Below are 18,228 nucleotides of genomic sequence, written 5' to 3'. Positions count from 1 at the left end.
AAGAGAGTGTTTTTTTAACAGTCCTAGAATGATGACAATACAAAATGGAAATGAGTCACCGAACTAGAAAGGAGAATGCATGACGAGAAACTAAAATGAATGAAAACGGAGACGAGTCTAAGCATGAACTAAAAAGCAAGAAACGAAACAGTCTCAGGAATGTAATAAAATCAGAAAGAAAGAAGTCCTAAGGATGGGAGTCATTGATGTCGGTGGAGTATTCTAGTCTATAGAGTGTTTAACATGCCACAAGCAAACCATCCCACAACAATGAACATAACTTCTTAGCTAATCCAATCTCTTGACAAAAGCTACTCAAACTCAACCACTTCCAAACCTAGCTCTCGCTAGAGAAACATGATCAAGCATGGCATGAAAAATAAGTTCATTCACGTTCACAAACATCCTAAACAACTAATCTCTTAGGCTAGAAACGTAAGTCTCTAGCACTAGTTGGTCAAACATTTCATCGAACACCTTTTGGGTGCGGAAATGTCTAAAACCTAGTTCCAATTGATCAGAGAGAAACTAGTATTTCTAACTCTAGTCCAGAAGGGAATCATACAATCAAAGCTTAAACACTCTACATCCTAAAATCCTTCACCTAATCTATTCCATCCTCAAGGAACTACCACACTACTCAGATATGAAAATCATCATCAAGGATGCAAACACAGAAAACGTTGAAACAAGCATTATTAGGTAGATAAAAATAAGATGAACAACTTTGTAGAAGGAATCAAATGCAAAATCTGAATAAATCTCAAGGATATCGGAAACAAGTATCAGAACGTATTTTGTGGCTAGGTTAAAACCTTCTGGGAAAGAAAACAATACGAGATAAAAGATAAGATGTCTCAGCAAAGACTTAGTAAAATGTATATATAGTAGTCCAACATGGAAAGCCCTAAAACTTAAAACGACAAGGTAAAGTGTCGGTTCGGTAATCTCCTGAAGCGTATAAAACCAAACGTCTTTCTTCCGGACATGTGCGATCGAGTCCGTGCCCGTCGAATATAATGCAATGTCATCATGGCTCGGACGGACGCTGGGAATCATGGCTCGGACGGACGCTGGGGAGCATGGCTCGGACGGACGCTAGGGAACATGGCTCGGACGGATGCTAGAGAGCATGGCTCGGATGGATGCTGGGGAGCATGGCTCAGACGGATGCTGGGGAGCATGGCTCGGACAGATGCTGGGGAGCATGGCTTGGACGAATGTTGCGGAGCATGGCTCGGACGGACGCTGGAGAGCATGGCTCGGACAGACGCTAGGGAGCATGGCTAAGACGGATGCTGGGGAGCATGGCTCGGATGGATGCTGGGGTGTGTAGCAAGTGAGAGTGGCTCGGACAGATGGCTGGATTGTGTGGCGAGTGAGAGTGGCTCCAGCGTGGTGTATACGAATCCACTAAAACAATGATAACTCTTGAACCACACCTCCGATTGGCTTGAAATAAACGGCGTTGGAAAGATAACTCAATTTGCTACAACTTTGATAAAGACGTCAAAAGCTAAACCCGACTCGAGTGGAACGGATCGAACGGATTGCTCGATCGAGCGGATGGGACTGGCTCGAGAGAGGTGCTCGATCGGGGTTGTGAGATTGGCTCAAGAGAAGGTTACGGGAGTGTTGTGAGATTGGCTCGAGAGTCGGTTCCGGGAGTGTTGTGAGATTGGCTCGAGAGACAGTTCCAGGAGTGTCGTGAGATTGGCTCGAGAGACAGTTCCAGGAGTGTTGTGCAGCGGATGGGTCGAGCGATGCGTTCCCAACGTCTCCTAGATACCTGAAATACTCTGAAATGCACAATGTATTCAAGGATGATGCAATAACTACCTAGACATGCAAAGTGTATAGAAATAACTAGAAAATGAAGCAAAACAATGAGTTATCCGAGCTAAATGCATGATAAATATATGCTAGGGAGAGACAAAATATAGACATATCAACTCCCCCAAACTTAGTCTTTGCTTGCCCTCAAGCAAACGATCAAGAACAAAGTATGGACCAGAGGTGTGAAGATGGGGTCTCAGAACCTAAATCATGCTGAATAGAGTAGTTAGAATCAAGGTCCTTCTTTTTAGTTCTATGATTCATGGTGATGGAACTTTATTTCTTTAATCTATACATGCAATCCTATCAATCATTCCCTTTAACATTCATTAACTGAGAACCGTGAATCAAGCTAAGCAATGTCACTGAACTCATTTGGCTAGGGTAAAAGGTCAGAGACATAGATTGATGTGATCACGGGATCGGTCCTTCGGCCAAGAACACTCGCAGCCCTCGGACACTACCCGGCCACCACTCGGACGCCTCTCAAACTCTCGGACAACCTGCACTGGCGACCAGGAGCTAGCGTAGGCGACCAAAGAGGCATCATTCAACCCCCAGGGATCATCAAGGCGGAGCAAAACAAGTCACCAAGGACATATCAACCCAAGCTCACCCCCCCCCCCCCAATGGCTCATGGCTAGCATCACCAATGAAGAGCATTGAGTCTTGACCAGCTTTGGGAAGCTTGATTCGCGTGTCTTCACCATCACACTAGTGTGAAGACACCCCTAAGCCATTAGAAGGAGCTGTACTCTTTTTCCTACTTTGGGTTTGTCCCAATGGGTTTACCAAAGAGGTTTTAACGAGGCAGCGACTCTAGTGCATCTCCACTTCGTTCCCACTTGGCTCGTGAACTTGAAACACCTAAAGAAAGACTTAGGAGCCAAGGAAGTGAAGATTCTTTCACCACGTCCCAGCCAATGACGTGGCGACCCTATCCCCTTCCTTTTGAATTTTGTCTAGATCTTTCTATGACGTTGTTTGGTCATTGCCCTTACTTTACTTTTGCTTTTGCTTTAGGATAAGTGTGTGGTTTAGATCAAGGCCACGTTTCTAGGGTTTTAGAGTCTCCCATTTGTAAGCCTTCCTATATAAAGGCCTCAACCCTCATTGTAAAACTTAGACCTGAAGTATTGAATTAAATTTCACAAGAGAGAATCTTGTTCTTGTCTCACCTCTCTCCTTAGTCCAAGTCCGGGACTTGACTACCGACAAACCCTAGCCGATCTCGAACCGGGTTCGACATCGACTAGTTGACCGTATCATGGGCCGAGCCATTTCCCGTGTGTAGTTGCATCAAACCACCTTCGCGTCCATCTCTACCGTATCACGTCCGGTTCCTGCCGTTCGTTGTACTTCAGTTTTGACCCCACCTGCCATAGTGAATCGAGGTCGAGTTTCTCACCTCTATTCATCACTCCATCTCGTTCGCTTCCATCATCGCTTCATTTCGTAAACCCATTCTTCGTTTCCGCAACCTTATCGCATCACCAAGAATCCTTACCCCATCACCGAGGATTCTTATCGCATCACCGAGAACCACATCCGTGTTGCCGAGAGCCGTTTCCGCAGTTTACCTTTAAACTCTGGAAACCGACTTCCGCATCGTCCGTACCGCATCGCGACCGAGGCTGCTCGACCGAAGCCGAGACCAACGGCTGGATCTTCCGATCCGCTCGTCTGTTTACCGTCAAACTCAGGTTCCATCGTTTGTTTCCTCTCTAGACTCGAGTCACCGAGCCTTGTCCGAGGAAAACCGCTTCTAGTCCGACTTGGCCGAAGACGTTTGGTTCTGTCCGAGCCGCATCGCGTCCGCCGGTCACATCAGCTTGGTATCAGAGCTCTAAAAGCTCCTGACTCAAAGGTTGTGTCAGCTTGCTTTTTGTGCGTGAGTTTGCTTTTAGGCGCATGTAGTCTCTTTTTGTTAGTCTTAGGTTGTCGTTTTTGCCTTGCTGTCCTCAATCATTGACTGCCTAGAAAATATCTTATCTGCTTGTTTTGGACGCGTTTTTGCTCACGAATATACGCTTTTGTTTTGACGAGGTACCATTGCCACGTCACGACCGATCCACCGATCGAGCTATCCGCGTATCACCGTCCAGCGCACGTATCATCTCCCGCGTATCATCGACCAAGCTCTTATCGCGTATTGCGTATCATCGTCCGAACACCATCGAGTCACCGGACGAGACATCGACCTAGCTGTCCTTACCGACGACCACAGATCATCGTCTGTCTGTAACGACGACCGCAGATCATCAGCTTTCCCTACCATTGCCGCACCAGCCGACTGTATCATCGACCGACCCCCGTCGGCAGTCTGTACATGATCGGCCATCTGTATCAGCCGATCGCACCGGCTATCTGTGCCGTCATCCGAACATCGTCAGCTGCCGTACCAGCCGTCCGTCTCAATCGTCAGTACCGACGTCCGACCATCGTTGGCCATCCTTACCAGCCGTTTGTACCAGCCATCCATCGCATCGGTCGACCATACCTCGTATCATCGTCCGTATCCGCCGTCTGTACCATCGACTGTACCGAGTTCCAAGTCCGCGATCGATAGCCAATGCTTGAATCACCTTGATCAAGTATGCAGCATGACGATCCTTATTCCAAGGATGAGCCATGGTACGACGAACACTATGGAGCCGATCCGGAACCAGCGGCTACCGAAAGCGAATCATGGTACGCCGAGGATTATGAAGAAGGCCCGGAACCAGAGGGACACGAGCATGGATCATCGGACTATTACTGGCCGTCTACTTCACAAACCGCACTTCATCGCGAGCCATGGCCAGCTAGTGACAAAGACTCCGATGGAAACCACTTGGGACGTTACTACGCACCACCCCGGTATCACCGAGAGCAGCCGAGAAATACCCGAGTCGCACCCATGGATTTCCGACCTGGCCACCGTATGCATCGACGAGAAAGACAAGCGCCTACCGCACTCGGAACCAAAGTCTTCCGAGCTGGTCACCACGCGCATCACAGAGTCCCAGGTCAAGTCGTGGTCAAGACAATGCCAAGGCAAGCCACGTGGAATCACGGACCAAGTCAAGAGAGCGAGCCGCAAGAAAACCAACGCATTCTCCCGGAGCACCAAGTTTCACGGACAAGTTGACCGGTATTCAAGCTCAACTCCGACACCTTGGAGAACTGTTGGACCAAGTCGAGTCATCTTACACGCAAGGAGAGTCATTGCGGCAGCAACATGCGGCCTTTGTGATGACGCCAACGCCGGAACCGCGAGCTCATCATCGGCCGGAGCAAGATGAGATGACAAAGGATAGGCCGAGGCATAAGGTGATTAAGACCGACGCACAATTGGCGCAAGCAGACCCGGAGCTGAGCATAGGACTAGAATTCGATCATCAAATCGGTTCTAAGGGAGTCATTGGCCTGGGAGGGATCGTAGAGAAGCCAGCCGAGCCTCCAGACCAACAAGTTCATACACTCGGAGGTACAAGTTCGAGGTCTCAGGCGGTTCACGATCAATTCCTTACCGTTCCCGATCAAAACCGAGCCGACACTCAGACGCAATGCTCGGATCATTGCACTGTGCGCGAGTCCTCACCCGATACGCGTACCAAGGCATTAGGCGAAGTCAATAAAGTGTCTTCCCGCGCGATCAACTTCTTACCCGGAGTTTGCTCGGTAATGGGGAGTTTCAAGCAAGCTAGGCCACAGGAGATGGCCATTGATGGATATTCTCACTCGGTATTATTCATGACTACTTCAAGTAGTAAGCTCCAGCTGGGAGTCGCCTATACCAAGCCATCCTTCTCCACTCTTAGCGCCAAGACCTTTACCGCACATGGTCCTATGGCGACGTGTTTGTTCAACATTGATGCGGATCAAACCTTTGTGTGGCATCCTGGAGAGCTTCGACAACCAACCACGGTTCATGAAGGGATCGCAGAGCTCAATGCCACTGGCCTTACCGGGGAAGTCTTATCCTTTTCTCTTAAGGCCTTACTGTTTCCTTTTGATCCCGGTAAAATTAAACCGTGGTTGAACTTTTGATGCTGCTGATTTTTGGGTTTTTCCTTTTTGATCTAGGTAATGAGCACAGTTTTGAGGACAAAACTTCTATAAGAGGGAGGGAATAATGTGATCACGGGATGGGTCCTTCGGCCAAGAACACTCGCAAACCTCGGACACTACCCGGCCACCACTCGGACGCCTCCCAAACTCTCGGACAACCTGCACTGGCGACCAGGAGCTAGCGTAGGCGACCAACGAGGCATCATTCAACCCCCAAGGATCATCAAGGCGGAGCAAGACAAGTCACCAAGGACATTTCAACCCAAGCTCACCCCCCCCCCCAATGGCCCATGGCTAGCATCACCAATGAAGAGCCTTGAGGCTTGCTTTGGGAAGCTTGATTCGCGTGTCTTCACCATCACACTAGTGTGAAGACACCCCTAAGCCATTAGAAGGAGCTGTACTCTTTTTCCTACTTTGGGTTTGTCCCAATGGGTTTACCAAAGAGGTTTTAATGAGGCAGTGACTCTAGTGCATCTCCACTTCGTTCCCTCTTTTCTCGTGATCTTGAAACACCTAAAGAAAGACTTAGGAGCCAAGGAAGTGAAGATTATTTCATCACGTCCCAGCCAATGACGTGACGACCCTATCCCTTCCTTTTGAATTTCGTCTAGATCTTTCTATGACCGTTGTTTGGTCATTGCCCTTACTTTACTTTTGCTTTTGCTTTAGGACAAGTGTGTGGTTTAGATCAAGGCCACGTTTCTAGGGTTTTAGAGTCTCCCATTTGTAAGCCTTCCTATATAAAGGCCTCAACCCTCATTGTAAAACTCAGACTTGAAGTATTGAATTAAATTTCACAAGAGAGAATCTTATTCTTGTCTCACCTCTCTCCTTAGTCCAAGTCCGGGACTTGACTACCGAGAAACCCTAGCCGATCTCGAACCAGGTTCGACATCGACTAGTTGACCGTATCACGGGCCGAGCCATTTCCCGTGTGTCGTCGCATCAAACCACCTTCGCGTCCATCTCTACCGTATCACGTCCGGTTCCTGCCATTCGTTGTACTTCCGTTTTGACCCCACCTTCCCTAGTGAATCGAGGTCGAGTTTCTCACCTCTATTCATCACTCCATCTCGTTTGCTTCCATTATCGCTTCATTTCGTAAACCCATTCTTCGTTTCCGCAACCCTATCGCATCACCGAGAATTCTTACCCCATCACCGAGGATTCTTACCGCATCACCGAGAACCAGATCCGCGTTGCCGAGAGCCGTTTCCGCAGTTTACCTTCAAACTTCGGAAACCGACTTCCGCATTGTCCGTATCGCATCGCGACCGAGGCCGCTCGACCAAAGCCGAGACCAACGGCCGGATCTTCCGATCCGCTCGTCTGTTTACCGTCAAACTCGGGTTCCATCGTTTGTTTCCTCTCTAGACTCGAGTCAGCGAGCCTTGTCCGAGGAAAACTGCTTCTAGTCCGACTTGGCCGAAGACGTTCGGTTCTATCCGAGCCGCATCGCGTCCGCCGGTCACATCATAGATGGTCTCCTTCTCAAGTGGTTTTATCAATACAGAACAAGGTTCTCTCACGAAAAGGAGTTGAGCTTAAAAGAAGGCTAAAGGTTGAAACCAACTGATACATACAAGAGCAGCGCCCTGTCTACCCAAAGAACATTCCAAACCGAAGTTGGTCCTTTCTCTACCCTTCATCAGAAACTTCATCTCAAACCCATTCATTCAAACTTTAGACTTGGTCTTAGGAGGAGTTCACTTCTTACCATTCTAGCGGATTGGGAAATCCTTATTATCAGTAAGGTTCTTTTTCTTTTCTTCTAAGGACTCTAGACATCTTAAACATTTTACTTTATTTTCTTTGTCTCATCTTTTCATTTTGTGCCCAGAACCAACAACTCATTATTTTGCTCAACCCAAATCTTTTACTAGACTTGTAAACTTTGAAAACACATCCCACTCCTAAAGACTTTCTACCCTTTACTGTCTTTTTACATTTCACATTTCTGTACAAATCAATACCCAATGCCCAAAATCGGGTTCTCACCTAGTCCTTCCTACTCTTGTCGGTTTGAACCTAACACTTTCTAACAAGCTCAACTCGGAAAAAGGCCTGACACTCAAGAATACAATGGGCTTGAAAGAAGGGTTGGTTAAGGGTGCAGGGAACTGTTCCAAAGATGAGAATCAGCTACTTGGATTGACAAGGGTGGTAAAAATGTGAAAGACAATCCAAGTATGTATATGGTATCCATGAGTTCAACTTCAATGCATAACAGGATAATTGCAAGTCAGGATTAGGTTTAGGTAGATAGGGAATGATATCAATTCAAAACATGCTTCAATCAAGACTAGAATGCAATTTCGAGAATTCAAAATCTGGTTCAGTCTTACATTTCAAGTTCAATTAACTAGCATCAAAGAACTAAGAACAAGGGCCTTGATCCTATCCTATTGAATCCAGCATGCTAACAAGGTTACAATCATCATCAACGCCTATGCTAAATCCAACAACCCTATATGAATAAACCTAGACTCAATCCTAATATGCAAGTGCAAACTACATGAACACTCTGTTTTTTGTGAAAAATTTTCGATTTTTTTTTTTTGTCAAATGTTTTGGTTTTTCTATGCAAGTAGATGGATGCAAACTCAAACATGATATTATGCAAAATTTTGAAATAAGAATCACAAAACACAACATCAGATACATCATCTCAAACCCTCCCCCAAACTTAAATTACACAGTCTCCTGTGTAAGAAAAATTTGCAAAAGGATTTAAGAATCACAACACAAACAATGCATGAATGAAATGGTATAGACAAAGGGAAGGTAGGCGTACCTCAGTAGTAGAAGAAGGAGTCTGTGCTCGCCCAAGGAGGAGTGTGAAACTGACTATGTCCTTTGCCTTGTTCGGGATCCGCGGGAGTGACCTCAGCTGGTTGGTCAACGTGCTGCTCAACCACTTGCGTATTCTGGTACATGTTTGGCTGCTCGTCACACTGCATGTCATCGACTCTGGACTCACCATGGTCCGATACCAATACAACAACCTCCGTAGGTTGATAATCACCATGAGCTTCAACTCGCTGCTCAACCTCAACCTCATGCTCATCTCGAGCTGCAAAACGACGCTCTGACCGACGACTTGAGGAGGCTCTGGAACCACGCAAACCTTGTCTCCTTCTCTTCCTGGACTCATGTGACGAGTGGCGTGAAGGAGCGGGTGAAGTCTGACGCTCCCGTGGCACATATGAAGATTGACGTGTTGGGGAGAGAACCAGAGAGAGTGTTCTCTGACGAGTTGGCTCGATGGAGACTTCGTGTGTGGCTCGAGAGAGGGGCTCGATCGGGTGTTGGTTTGAGTGGCTCGAGTGTGGTAATTGGAGCGTGTACGGAGTGAGATTGGCTCGAGTGTGACAGCGGAGGCGTGGCTCGAACGAGTGCAGAGTGATGAACCTCTCAGGATGGGTTGAGTCTGATTCCACGCCGTTGGTTGGATCTTGCTCGAGTCAATGATGGTTGAGAACGCACGGTGGTGGTTGAACTCTCTAGGTTGCGTCGCAGCGCCTTCTTTTGACTTATACTTTCACCTTTTTTTTTTGTTGCCCATACTCCCTTCTGCAGATTCCTGAACACCAAAAAACTAAAAACAAAAATCAAAAACACAAGGATCCTAAAAAATATTTATGGTGATACCTTTGGGACTTCCTCCCAAGTGAGTTTGTTTAAAGTCTCTGAGCTTGACTTTGCATAATCCTTATGCTTTGGGAGGTTCATAGAGAGGCTTCAGAGACCCCTTTAGAATGTCTTGTCTAGCCAGATACTCTTTAACATTTTGCCCAGGTTCAACAACAAATGAACTGCTCTTCTTCATTATCCCAAACCTCTTCCTTAATTTCCTTGGAGGAGAACTTCTCATTGTACCTTGGAGCTTCTTAATTTACCCACTCATCTCCTTCACCATAGCTGTTAACTCTTTCACTGAATCCCTTAAAATATGAGTATTTTGGAGTTCATACAAACTGTCAAGCGCGGGAGGACTTGACTCTTGCAGTTGGTGAGGTTTAGGAAGCAGATCTTGACACTTAGGGAGGGTAACGACTGCACTCGACTTGGAGAATGGTCGAGGGACACTTTGAGTTTTCTCTATGGTTACCAAAACCTTAGTTTCTGCCTCATTCACACTCTCAAAGATGTCAAACCAAGCTCTATGATCTTTCTCTTCAATCACGAAGGTCTGCCCATCAATAGTTGGTTTCTTATTAGAATCCTTGATGTCAAACTTCATCTTGAAGTTTTTACCCAGATTGAGATCAATCATCCATTTCTTGACATCAATAACTGCTCCAGCTGTAGCTAAGAAAGGTCTTCCCAGGACTAGTGGATCTTTAGGCTCTTCATTCATTCCCAGCACCACAAAGTCAGTAGGAATCTCAGCTTGTCCAATTTTGATGGGTAAGTTCTCTAGTAGACCATGAGGCAATATAGTAGTCCTATCAGCCAATATTAAGCGGAGGTTGCATGACTTGTATTCATTAAATCCTAGCCTATGAGCTACAAATAGTGGCATGAGGCTTACTGAAGCACCAAGGTCACATAGGCACTTTTTGAAGGCCAACGGACCTAGAGAACAAGGCAAGGTGAAAGAACTAGGGTCATCTAGCTTCTTTGGGATAATCATCTTCTGAATAACAGTTTTGCATTCATGAATAACCCCACCTATGTCATGCACTACCCTCTCATCTTCCAGAGCCTTAGCTTGAGCTCCTTTAGCTATCTCCTCCTTCTCTTTGGTCCTTTATGTTACCAAATCAGTTAAAAACTTTTGATATTGAGGCACAAGTGCAAATGCATCAAGCAAAGGCATCCTATGTTCAATCTCCTTGACTTGGTTTTTGAACAGAGTTTTATACTTCTTAGTAAGCTGCTTCTTAAACCTCACTGGAAATGGTAGAGGTGGCTTGTATGGTGGATCCTTTATCTGAACTTCATATTGAAGAAAATCCTGCCCATCTAAACTCTCAATGTCCTCAGTGAGCCGTACATCTACAGCTTGGGTGGTGATGGCATGGATAGTAGCATAGTCCTTGGGGTTTTGAACTACTTTTCCAGGTAGTTAGCCAGTTGTTGGGGTAGAAGTAGAAACAGTCTTGCCTTCCATATACTTCATCTTGGAGTTAAGAGCTTCAAACTTGACATTCAGATCATTGTAAGAACATTCCATCCGCTGACTAAGTTCAGCAAACTTCTTAGCAGTATCCATAGAACCACTAGCTTGACCTTGAAGAAGTTGTTACAGCATGTGCTTCATTTCTTGATCTGGAGCTTGAGTAGGTTGAACTTGTTGAGGTGAAAATCCTGGTGGTGGTCCGGAAGGAGCGTGAGAACCTTGCTGGAACTGTTGCTTAGGCACGAATCTTAGATTGTAAGGAACAAAAGGTTTTTGCGGACCTTGTTGTTGCTGCTGAGAAGGGGTACACCTGATCATGTGGATTTGCAACATTGGTGCTCTGGTAAGACAAATTGGGGTTTGTCTTGTAGGGGTTATAACCCTTGTTGTATCCACCTTGATTCTAGACGTAGTTGATTGCTTCAGACTGCTCACCCTTCCCATCCTGAACTTGAAAAGGGTCATCCTAAGATACGAAATGGACCGTATGCTGCTGACTTAGCAAGAGGTCGTCAAGCTTGTCATTGACATTCTTAAGGTCCCTCTTGTACTTCCCCTCAGACCCATAGTCACCTCTAACTGTGTGGTCGTAGTCTTCATTGTAGTTACCGTCAGACTGGGCGAGATTCTCAACCAGTTGCCATCCTTCATCAATGTCTTTGTTCAGGAAGTTACCGTTAGAAGCAGTGTCAAGCAGCATACGTATCTTTGGTAGTACACCACGGTAGAGAGTGCTCAGCAGTGACTCGTTGCTGAAACCATGGTGTGGACACTGGCTGTGGTAACCCTTGAAACGCTCCCATGCTTCACAGAATGATTCTGAGTTCTTCTGAGTAAAGCTAAAAATCTCATTCCTAAAACGTGATGTTCTGGAGTTGGAGAAGAACTTGGCCAAGAATGCTTTCTTGCAACCATCCCAGGTGGTGATTGATCCCTTGGGAAGGTTTTCCTCCCATTGATGAGCTTTGTCTCCCAGGGAGAATGGGAAGAGGCGCAACTTGTAACCATCCTCACTTACGCCGTTGATCTTGGTGAGACTGCACAAACGGTCGAACTCGTCCAAGTGGTCGAGTGGATCCTCCATAGGCAACCTGTGAAACTTGTTTCCTTGGATCATGGAGATCAGACCACTTTTGATTTCGAAGTTGTTGTTCTGTACGGCGGGAGGGACGATTCCAGCACGCTGAGTATGAGTATTCGGTGCATCCCTAGCACCAATGTTTCGCAGTCTCGGATTTGGTTCATTATGTTGTTCCATAGTGACTAGTGCGGGATGATCAGTGAGTTGTCGAGCTTGTCGTGGTCTTTGTAACCGATTGATGTCGTCGATAGCAGGAAGGAGGTTCTGATGTCCTCTTGATCTGGTGAGCATGCAACGTTGCAATCAACAGGTTCCTGAGATGCAAAACAAACAAGCAAACAACCAAAACAAGTCAGTACTCAGAATGATAAGTGTAATAGAACTTGATCTTGCAAAACTTGAAATCTTAAATGTAGCAAAATGAATCCCAAATGGCAACGGCGCCAAATTGATACTAGGATTTTGTATGTCCTAGCAGGTTCAATTAACCTTATGCAGTTGTAATACTTAAGGTGTCAATCCAGTTGGGAAACTTTACTAACAATTGAGATGCAATCAAGAAATCACAAGTCAAGCCAATTCAAAGAGAGTGTTTGTCTAACAGTCCTAGAATGATGACAATACAAAACAGAAATGAGTCACAGAACTAGAAACGAGAATGCATGATGAGAAACTAAAATGAATGAAAACGGAGACGAGTCTAAGCATGAACTAAAAAGCAAGAAACGAAACAGTCTCAGGTTTGTAATAAAAATTAGAAAGAAAGAAGTCCTAAGGATGGGAGTAATTGATGTTGGTGGAGTACCCTAGTCTATTGAGTGTTTAACATGCCACAAGCAAACCATCCCACAACAATGAACATCACTTCTTAGCTAATTCAATCTCTTGACAAAAGCTACTCAAACTCAACCACTTCAAAACCTAGCTCTCACTAGAGAAACATGATCAAGCATGGTATGAAAAACAAGTTCATTCACGTCAACAAACATCCTAGAAAACTAATCTCTTAGGCTAGGAACGTAAGTCTCTGGCACTAGTTGGTCAGACATTTCATCAAACACCTTTTGGGTGCGGAAATGTCTAAAACCTAGTTCCAATTGATCAGAGAGAAACTAGTATTTCCAACTCTAGTCCAGAAGGGAATCATACAATCAAGGCTTAAACACTCTACATCCTAAGATCCTTCACCTAATCTATCCCATCCTCAAGAACTACCACACTACTCAGATCCGAAAATCATCATCAAGGATGCAAACACATAAAACATTGAAACAAACATTATTAGGTAGATAAAAATAAGATGAACAACTTTGTAGAAGGAATCAAATGCAAAATCTGAATAAATCTCAAGGATATCGGAAACAAGTCTCAGAACGTATTTTGTGGCTAGGTTGAAACCTTTCTGGGAAAGAAAACAATAAGAGATAAAAGATAAGATGTCTCAGCAAAGACTTAACAAAATGTATATATAGTAGTCCAACATGGAAAGCCCTAAAACTTAAAACGATAAGGTAAAGCGTCGGTTCGGTAATCTCCTGAAGCGTGTGAAACCAAATGTCTTTCTTCCTGACATGTGCGATTGAGTCTGTGCACGTAGAATATAATGCAATATCATCATGGCTCGGACGGACGCTGGGAAGCATGGCTCGGATGGACGTTGGGGAGCATGGCTCGGACGGACGCTGGAGAGCATGGCTCGGACGGATGTTGGGGAGCATGGCTCGGACAGATGCTAGGGAGCATGGCTCGGACGGATGCTGGGGAGCATGGCTTGGACGAATGCTGGGGAGCATGGCTTGGACGGATGCTGGGGAGCATGGCTCGGACGGACGCTGGGGAGCATGGCTTGGACAGACGCTGGGGAGCATGGCACGGACGGATACTGGGGAGCATGGCTTAGACGGATGATGGGGTGCGTGGCGAGTGAGAGTGGCTCGGACAGATGGCTGGATTGTGTGGCGAGTGAGAGTGGCTCGAGCATGGTGTATACGCATCCACTAAAACGATGATAACTCTTGAATCACACCTCCGATTGGCTTGAACTAAACGGTGTTGGAAAGATAACTCAATTCCCTACAACTTTGATGAAGGACGTTGAAAGCTAAATCCCACTCGAGTGGAACGGCTCGAACGGATGGCTCGATCGAGCGGATGGGACTGGCTCGAGAGAGGGGCTCGATCGGGGTTGTGAGATTGGCTCGAGAGAAGGTTCTAGGAGTGTTGTGAGATTGGCTTGAGAGACGGTTCTGGGAGTGTTGTGAGATTGGCTCGAGAGACGGTTCCAGGAGTGTTGTGAGATTGGCTCGAGAGACGGTTCCAGGAATGTTGTGCAGTGGATGGGTCAAGCGATGTGTTCTCGACGTCTCCTAGATACCTGAAATACTCCGAAATGCACAATGTATGCAAGGATGATGCAATAACTACCTAGACATGCAAATTGTATAGAAAAGACTAGAAAATGAAGCAAAACAATGAGTTATCCTAGCTAAAAGCATGATAAATATATGCTACGGAGAGACAAAATATAGACATATCAATTATCTATCCTTCTAAAACAATTTCTAATAAACAATACTTGTAAGTTGTTAGAAAACTCTTCCTAAGCTTCCTTGATCTTCCTTTTTCTTGATAAGCATATGAGAGATTAAGTCATGAATCCAATTAATATTCTTTCCTTCTTCTTTCTATCAATTTAAGAAGAAGAAGAATATTAGTCACAAACGTTATATTATTTTTGTTTTAAAATTAACATAATTATAATTAAAATTCTTTCTTCTTTCTATGTATTTTAAAAGGAAAAAATTATTAGACACAAATATTATATTATTATTGAATTAAGCAAACAGAATTTAAACTATTTGTAGACAGAAGAAAATCAAAGTTTTTAAAAAATTACCAAAAAAATTCCATCAGAAGAATCCACCATAAATTGGATTGTTCTTCTCCGTGTCGTGATGATTGAGTTGAAATTCTGTCCTGTATGACTTATAGTGTTAGTCGGTTTGTTTTACGTACGTACTAATATTGAATATATATGTACTACTTTTGAGAGTTTCTTTACACTATTACACATCTGAGCTCTTGGAACGAAATTCATCTCAGAGTTTACAGAATATATATTTCATTATGATCACTTGAAGATTATATAGCACAAAAGGTTAATAAAACAGAGAAGATATTATCAATCTTACGATACAAAATTATGCCATATATATAGAAGAAATAAATCAACCAACCAACCACCAACCAATCACGCCTCTAAAAAACCTGTTCTAACCGGCCAATCTGATAAGCACCTTCAACGTTTCAAGCTGACTTTTTCTCCCAGGCACGAATTTTGCGGAAAATCAAAAGAAGCATTGAGTGTCCCATGAACTAGATCTCACCAACCTCCTTTTCCTAAAAGAAGCAATATCCATCAGACCGTTGGTAGGAATGTCAAAACCCACTAGTCCGTCAAACTCTCCAATCAACGTCCAACCTCTCGCCTTGCCGCTAAACTCTGTCTTTCTAGTCAACAAGGAAGCACGCTGGTAATCTCTCAACTTTCTTGTTTAAGCCTTGTTCACCTTTGTTAACCCCTTGAATCCCTCCTTCAACCGGTTAAATCGCCTGAAAACCCGTATCCTCCCAAGTTGTACTACCTTTAAGCCTGAACCTGCAAACCCACAATGACCAACTGTTACTCATCCCTCCAAAAAGGGAAAGGCCTGGAAAGAGGCTACTCTCCTCCTCCCCGAAAACGCATCAGAGCCCCAGTGAAAGACCCGACCCGTTTTTTTTTTTAATAAATAATAATAATAATAATAATCTAAGCTAGTGGTCCCATACCCACTAGTCCTAATTACACACAACCAACAGCGGAAATAAGAATATCAATAAATAACCAATAACCAATATCATATAACAGTATTAATTCCAAAACCATAAACTAATATTCCAATCAACATGAATCATAGAACCAGCAACCTAAATCACATTCTAATGACTCAACTCTAGCAACCTAGCAAGCCAGACAACATCCAATCGAGTCCCTAGAACATCCTCCTCTTCATTGCCTTGATTCCACGATCACACTTTGCCTTTACCTGCACCACAAACACTCAATAAGGCAATTCTCCCATCTAATGGGTTATACACATAAGCAATAGAGACATCTCTAACCATCAAACAACAATCAACAATAACAAACCAGGACTCTGCATTGACCGACACCAAGCAGGCATCGACCGACACCAAAAGGGGTTGCATCGACCGATGCAAGATTGCATCGACCGATACAAGCTACATTGCATCGACCGATACTCCAACTGCATCGACCGACGCATGCTCGATATAGCACGAAAACCATAGGTTTTACGCGCCATCCTCGCATTTGCACCGACGGATGCACATGTCGAGCATCGCTATTCCCCGAAGCTTCTTGCCGGATCTTCGTTCCTACAACCACAAAACTCGATCCCAAGCCACAAGAAAGCTTCCTAACGTCCCAAATAACAATCTAAGAAGCCACACAACACATAACAAACAGATTAGAGAAATCTCCAGCTTAGATAAGCCATGGTCATGCACTTACCTTTGCCAAGAAGTTTCTGAACCTTAAATAAGCAAGAACACGCTCCTAGGAAGCTTCTACAACGACCTCAGCTACATATCTCTACAGGAAACGCCTCCAATCACCAAAAATCACCAAGAACACTCAAGAGCCAAAAACTCGAGTAAAGGGTTTTCCTAACCCAAAATGCAGCATTTAACTTAACTCGTCCGCATAAAACCAACCTTGCATCGACCGATGCAATCCCTAAACCAGGATTCGATTCGTGGATGTTACAATTCTCCCCCACAAACCTAGATTCATCCTCGAATCTCGAACAACCATCAGCCAAGGACTCCCGTGCTACCGTCTCCACGGCCCGCACCACTTCTACCGATCTACGGAAGGTCACCTCTAGGCGATAGACCCACGTTCCAGGCATTATTTGCTCTCGACTTTTGGACTTTCCTTAATTCATAGGTCTCAACCTTGAATTTTTATTGGCTCCTCATCAGACCTAAGTCTGCATTCCATAATGTTGGCTCCTCATCGGGCCTAAGCCCGCATGCCATTTATATAAGGAAGTCCAATATTCGTCTCTTAGGTTGCCACCCTACAGCGCGCCCCCGGATCGTCATCCGAAGTCGATATACCAACCATACTCTCAAGCCACAAAGTCTCAGAATATGGTAGTACTAGGAGAACCAAAGTCCCCCAAGAGTCGCGAGCAAACAATTCTGAACACGTCTGAGTCCTATCCCTATCCAGGTTTCCTTCCCGTGGCTCGCGTAAACATCACAATGTCATAACAACCACATATCCCCTCACTGGAATACCTCATGACCACCCAAGGATCATATACATTCCACGAGGGCCAAAAAAATGTCCTAAACAGGACCGCCACCAAGGCCTAACAAATGTCCTAAACAGGACCGCCACCAAGGCCTAACAAATGTCCTAAACAGGACCGCCACAAAGGCCTAACAAATGTCCTCAACAGGACCGCCACCAAGGCCAAACAAATTTCCTCAACATGACCACCACCAAGGCCACCTGTCCCAAAGGACCGTCACAAAGACCATACATCCTGAAGGATCGCCTCAACAGGCACATTGGCTAAACAGCCTGCCACAAAGGCCTATTTCAGGAAACTTTCCTCAAAAACCCTGCTTCACGAAAACTCTGTACCCCGAGAACCACCTCATCTTGTTACTTAGTCATATAACCAACCACCCCTAAGCGACCAAGTAAACAAGAGAGATGGGTTGGAATACTCCAGCCACGGATTACATATGGGCCCAGGATAGACAAGCTCAAGTCGCGGCTCGCTTCTCATATCACTTCTTAAAACTTGCCTTCATCCTCGCCTCAGGCTCCCAAGTCAGCTACTCCACACCATCACAGTCCCAAAGGACTCTCATCAAAGGAATCTTCTTCTTCCGAAGTTCATTGATCCTCCTCCCGATAATCCTCATTGGTCTCGCCTCCAAAGTCATGTTAGGCTGTAGATCCTCAGGAATCTTAGCCAACAGCTGATCATCCTCACGTAGACACTTCCGCAACATAGAAATATGGAAAACCTTGTGGAACGCACAC

General features: G+C 45.2%; 1 non-coding gene across 1 annotated transcript; it reads left to right on the top strand.

Moving 5' to 3' along the window:
• The first annotated feature begins 11,772 nt into the window (after window positions 1-11,772).
• LOC147943862 (small nucleolar RNA R71) lies at window positions 11,773-11,880 on the top strand. Its single transcript, XR_015558720.1, has one exon. It is a non-coding gene; the product is annotated as a small nucleolar RNA R71 (small nucleolar RNA).
• Window positions 11,881-18,228: the final 6,348 nt, after the last annotated feature.

The sequence above is a fragment of the Camelina sativa genome, chromosome 5 (assembly GCF_030686135.1).
Source record: "Camelina sativa cultivar CO46 ecotype springtype chromosome 5, ASM3068613v1".
Classification (NCBI taxonomy): domain Eukaryota; kingdom Viridiplantae; phylum Streptophyta; class Magnoliopsida; order Brassicales; family Brassicaceae; genus Camelina; species Camelina sativa.
Note: the sequence above shows the minus strand (reverse complement) of the source record. Positions and strands in the feature narration are given on the sequence as shown.